Source organism: Cinclus cinclus, chromosome 15 (assembly GCF_963662255.1).
Source record: "Cinclus cinclus chromosome 15, bCinCin1.1, whole genome shotgun sequence".
NCBI lineage: Eukaryota > Metazoa > Chordata > Aves > Passeriformes > Cinclidae > Cinclus > Cinclus cinclus.
In genome coordinates this window covers 19,661,660-19,667,665 of record NC_085060.1, presented here as the reverse complement: position 1 = coordinate 19,667,665, position 6,006 = coordinate 19,661,660, and positions in this window count along the sequence as shown.

The window sequence follows — 6,006 nt, the reverse complement described above, 5'->3', positions numbered from 1 at the left end:
TCCATGTGGGATGAAGAAGGACAGAAACTGAGTAATTGCAATCAAGTCCCTGCTACTGGGATCCTGGAAAGAAGAGCCATGGCTTGCCCTGCCAGTGAAAGTGTGTTCATCAGGAGTTCCTCATTTTTCAAAATACAGAACAAAGAAATCAAATTGTGTGGGGGAGGAAGCTGCAACAGTTGAACTTTCCAGCATAAACTCAAAGGGATTACTCATGTTCCCAGGCATGAACATGATTCCTAGCTGGAACTATGGGACTGGGCAAGAGAGGACTTAGCAGAGTTGGTGCAAGAATTGGCTGTAAGGATGGTTTTGCTCTTGGTGACTTGCTCTTTGAGTCATGACTGAGGGCTCCCTCTGACAACTACTTGCATCTACAGCAAGCAAGCAAGCAAAGCCACTTGGTCATAGTACCATCAACCAGGCACATTTTAGATTCATTTATTTTCTTGTCCTGAATGTTAAAAATGGGTAATCGCATGAGAAAGAATGTTAAAATGAAAGAAGGCTAAGGTTTGTAGCAATATGAAGTTAAAAAAGAAAAAGCATTATGGACCAGATCCACAGTAGCTATTGCTGTCAGTGATTTAGAAATTCTGGGTAAGATCTGACTGCAGTGAGATGGATGTACCAAAGGAAGTTGAGGGAACAAGCAGGTGATTATCTCTTTGTGAAAGTTATAATCACCTTTAACCACAGTTGTAAAATTCTTTGTGACATATTGGTAAAACATCTTGGTAGTGCAGAGCTCTTTATTGCTGTAGTGATTTAATATCAAGAAATTGGGGTGGATCTGTATCAAGAGGTCTATTTGGGATTTACAGTGCATTTCTAAAGTGCTCAAACATCTCCTCCTGCCTTACTTTATATCCCAAAATGGTCTTGAGTGCACAACCTGGTTTTCTGTCAGACGGAAATATGTGTCCAATCCACTGAATCAGACTAGAGGGAGTTTGAAGTGAAAAATGTACAGTGTGGAGAGTCAGACTGACCCTTTACCTGCACAGATCCACTCCTGCTGTAGTGTATGTGGTTGTATCTAAGTGGTCTACACATATTCATAAGCATATTCTACACATACACATAAGCACACTGGGAGAGCTGGATTTTTCTACTATGCTAATTTTTATTCTTCAAGTTGTGTCCCTTTTTAATATTAGGGTAGGCTGTCTTAATGCCATAGACCTTTTAATCTCAAATCCACTGATTTTATGACTGGGCTTGCAGAGGCAAATCAGGACAGCCTGTCCATGCTCAGCAGCACTGCTGGCAGGGACTGCCTTTCCATCAGGAAGTACAGGAGGCAAGTCTTCCTACCCCATGTTACAAAATATTTGAGTGACACTTATTTTTATAAAATTTTTTCTTCCCTGAATCAGAATTTTGTTCTGTGGAAGGTAGTGATAGAAGACACCATAGATTCTCCATTGTTTAAACTAAGGGACTTCTAATCCAAAAAAGAATTTGTGTGTTAGAATACAGAAGAACACTTATAACATAGGAATTAAAATAATTCTGTCAGTCACAGAAGCTTCAGTTTTAACAAACTCTTGTAAGTATAGCCCCCCTACAACTGCATAGAGCCCCTTAGCAACATATGGCTGCAAATCCATCCACTCATGCACCATTAATTAAGTTGATTATAAGATGAAAAAATGTATTTACAGACTCTGTTGTCCACTCTAATAAAATAAAAATAAAGCTAAACTGTAAATCCCAGGGGCAATGCAATACAACCTCTGCCGTCATTTTAAACCAGTTAATGACAGACCAGTTTAATCCCATCACACCTGGCCTTGTTTTACTACAGTCCTCATGTTACAAGCTGCAAGGCTACAAGCATTAATTCGCAAATTGATTCTTCCTTTTATTGTACCAGTTGCATACCAGGATACAATCACTGAAATAAATGGAAATCCAATAGCACAGAAATATAATTTATGGCACAGTAGACTCCAGAGACCTTATTTTACTCTCTGCCTCAATGTAGCACATTGCCTGGTAGAGAGCTATGTAAAAATATAAGAAACATGTTGCACTGCTATTTTCTTCTTCTCTGTTTCCTTCATGGAGCTGCAGAATGAGACTGAAATAAGTAGGTAAGTCTACACACTAATGAACCCAACATTTATCTTCCTGGATCTTACTATAGGGAATTCTAAACAAGAGAAATATCCACCAACACCACCACTGCTCGCAGCATTATTTATTCTAGCTTAGTAATGCCCTTGGGAAACAGATGTCTCTGGACTTCAAAATTTGTCTCTGTCAGAGGCCAAATTTCCCACTGCAGAATCCATGGCTACACCTCACAGTAGCCCTTAAAACCCAGTTTCCTAATCCACAATTTTTCTTCCCTTGCATGCAGCTACTTTTGCTTGTGTAACTACTCCTCTGTCTTTCTACTACTAATATACCCTGCTACAAAACTGATGATTTTACTATGTTCTGGACATGTTCTGTTTAAAGACTGGCAATATTTCAAGCTACAGTTTAATTATTCTGTGTTCTTTGTACTTTGATAATTCTGTACCTTCAAACCTTCATGGCATGATGTATTGGAGTGATATATGGGTCAACATATATTTTTATCTAACCAATCTGGTATTAGTCATTCCACTTACTCCCCACAATATCATTATCCACAAAAAGTCTCCACATTACCATAACTGGATTTAGGGGAAAAGAGTTGTTTCCTCTACAACCTATTCTCGGTGTTCCAAAACCAGGTTCTTTTGTACTTAAGTAATACAAGTGTAATATAAGAGCATATGGGAATACCATTTATTTACATAAATATTGAGTGTTATCGAGCAAATAAAAGGGATTAATAATTAGGGGTTCACTATTTATGTCCACAGCGTAAGAATAGGTAGGAAAAAAGGCACAAAGTACTGAAAGGCAGACTCCCTCAAAGGTTGTGCTCGTATGAAGTCATACTGAAAAAGAAATACAATTTCAATACAAAATACAGGAATAGGAAATGCAATAGGACATACTTTTTTTATAGTTTGCTTTGTGAATGAGATGTTCACATTTCATGTTCGCATTAGCAACAGTTTTAATATCAGTAGTTATTTAATCCCCCCTAAAAGCCACAAAAATTAAGAGACATGTCAAAGCACCACTAAAGTGTGAGTATAAAAGTTAGTTACACAATTATAGACATTTTAAAGCTCCTGCTCCTGTTCCCATAGAAATTGTTTTATTTTATTTTACATGGGCTGCCTGTTGACACTCCTGTGTTCCTGTTAAGAATATTACAATTAAAGAATAATCCAAAGCTGCACACAGCTACAGTACTTACATATTTCAGTCAGCATTACTTAAAAAATATGATATGGGCTTTAATTAGCATTTTGTTTTTGGATCTGCAACAGATGGTCCCCCCAGTGCAAGGTGAACTGTGAGGTGGAATTTCCATGCATGGGACAGGACACTGAATTTTTAGTACATGTGTACTGGTTCTGTATTTTTTCCTACCGTGAAGACTCCTCAGCACACTCAGTAATCTGTGCAATATCTACAGGTTCCAGACTCCTGAACAGCTCAGAGAGGAGTAGCCTGTCTGTACTTAGTCATTAGTTACTGCCTTGATTTGATATAACAAATGGAAAAAGGAAAAGAGTGTCTACCTAATTAAGGATTAGCCAGTAAATTTCGGGTTTCCCTATTAAAGGGACTGAGACACTTCAGGAAAACCAATTGTTGGGGGTTGTTTTTTTCCCCTTTTCCCTCTGTGGAATTTTCCCTATTGTCATGCTAAGATACCTGTTGATTAGGCTCCAGTGACAGGGGGAAGTGGGGAGGGAAGAGGGAAACCCCATGAGATTCAAACAGCCAGAAGAGCAGACGGAAGGCTCTGGCTCAGCCCATTTCCCCTGCAGAGTTGGGATGAGAAGGACGATCGCCGCCTCAACCCCATTCCTGCCATCCAGCGCTGGGAGCCACCTCACTGCTGTGGGACCTGCCCTGCTGCCTTCTCACTGTAACCTGCCACCATCCAGCACTCTGCTGAGCATCAGGACCCACACCATGAGCGAAGGGCTCTCTCCATCTCTCTCTCTTCCATGTGGGACAGCTCTGCCATCACCCCCAGCCCTCCTGCAGCTCTGCGGGACCTGCCCGCCCCCAGCACCGGGAACTGCAGCTCAGGGAAAAGGTGCCTGCAGCCAGAAAGGACTGGGACTGAGTTACTGTTCTGTTTGTGGCTAATTTCATATCTTCTGGGTTTTTTGTTTGTTTTTTGTTTGTCTTGTTAGATATATTAGTAAAAAACTGTTACTCCTATCCCCATATCTTTGCCTGAGAGCTCCCTTAATTCCAAAATCATAATAATTTGTAGGGAGGAGGGATCACACTCTTCATTTCAAAGGGAGGCTTCTGCCTTTCTTAGCAAATACCTGTCTTTCAAACCAGGACACCAATGTATCTCTATTTCTGGTATGTGGTACCTCTAGGACAACATTCAGGTTGCATCTTTAGAATATTGATCAGCTCTGACGGGTCAAAACTGGCTTGTATCACACAGACACAGATACCAAATCAGCATTCTAATACCTCCTTTTAATCTTTAGTTTGAGACATTTTGCCAGGATTTAAACCACCATTGCTTGACAGCTTGGAGTAATCAGAGCTGTGGAACGCTTGAGCTCTTTGCACCCTCCTCAGAAGATGCAGCTTGCAGCAGCAGTGCTTGTGCAGCCATGACCTATGTAATTGCAAGGCAGAGATTGAGAGGAAAGTTGTCTCAACCCCACAGAATGATGAGTTTCCAGCTGAGTTGTCTCCCCGGGCTGTTCACTGTGTCTTTACAATGGAGGAAGGAACAGATGGCAGTGGCACCATTGGAGGCCATGCTGCAGCAGCTGTTGTCACACGATCTGTTATGTGAAGGAAGTGTGAGGGAACCTGTGGTGGTTTGTCCTCATAACTACATCAAAGTGTGCAGGGCAGATTTATTGAGCATTAACCCTGCCACACAAGCACTCTCTCACTCCCACTGGACTGAGAATAAATTTGGATTTCCTGCTCCCCAGAACTATCCCTATGCCTCGCTGAAGACAGATCTGTACAGTAGGGAAAGCTGTACAGACCTCAGTGCAATCACTCAGGTAATAAATACTAAAAGCCCTGCAAAAATAAAACAAGCAGTTTAAGACTTACATTGTATTTGTCTTACAAAGATTAAGGCTATCATTATCTGATTTCCAAACATATACCCAATTCAAAGTTTTATAAGCAGGCACAGTTTATGTGTAGCCTCTCATGCTCCACTCCAAAATCCAGTAACTGTTTGAAAGTGAAGACAAATGTCCCTTAGGTGGTAAGTTTAGAAGGGATCACAAAGCAATCTTTGCACAACTACCATAATGGACCTGCCAAGAGAAAATTCTTGAAGCATCAAAGACGTCATTAACTAGGCTGGGTGTTCTTTGTGCAACAGCCAAAGGTTACTAGAACTCTATATTTATATCCTCAGTAACTTTGTCAGACAGCCTGGTGCCCAGGCAGGAGACTGATTTTTGTCTCTCCCTGCAGAGCTTCATAATCTTGTCTTGGATTTTATTATCATTCCAGTCTGTATATTTGTTCCTGGCATACTAATTTCCAGACAACTTCTGTTCATAATTTTTATTTCTGAGTAGAAATATTGTTTTGCATGCGGCAACCAGCCACTGCCAGCTTTGCTGGGGCTGTTCAGCTCAATTTTCATTTTTAATATGTACACTGATACAAGGGGTTTTATAGCTCTAGGTTAAGGTATTCAAAAGAAAACATGAAGAGCATGCTGCTTCATCCTCTAAATTGAAATACATTAAAATACATTAGCAATTAAAATTCCATTTTGATGCAATTCTGTCTTGGGCTACACTGTAAAAACCAGTAGATGGCACTATATGAAGGGCTTTTAACTGAGCGAAATTTGCATTTAAAATATGTAAGCATCCACAGAGTACTAACTGCAGACTTCATTAATGCAAAAGGAATTGAGTGTGTTGAAGC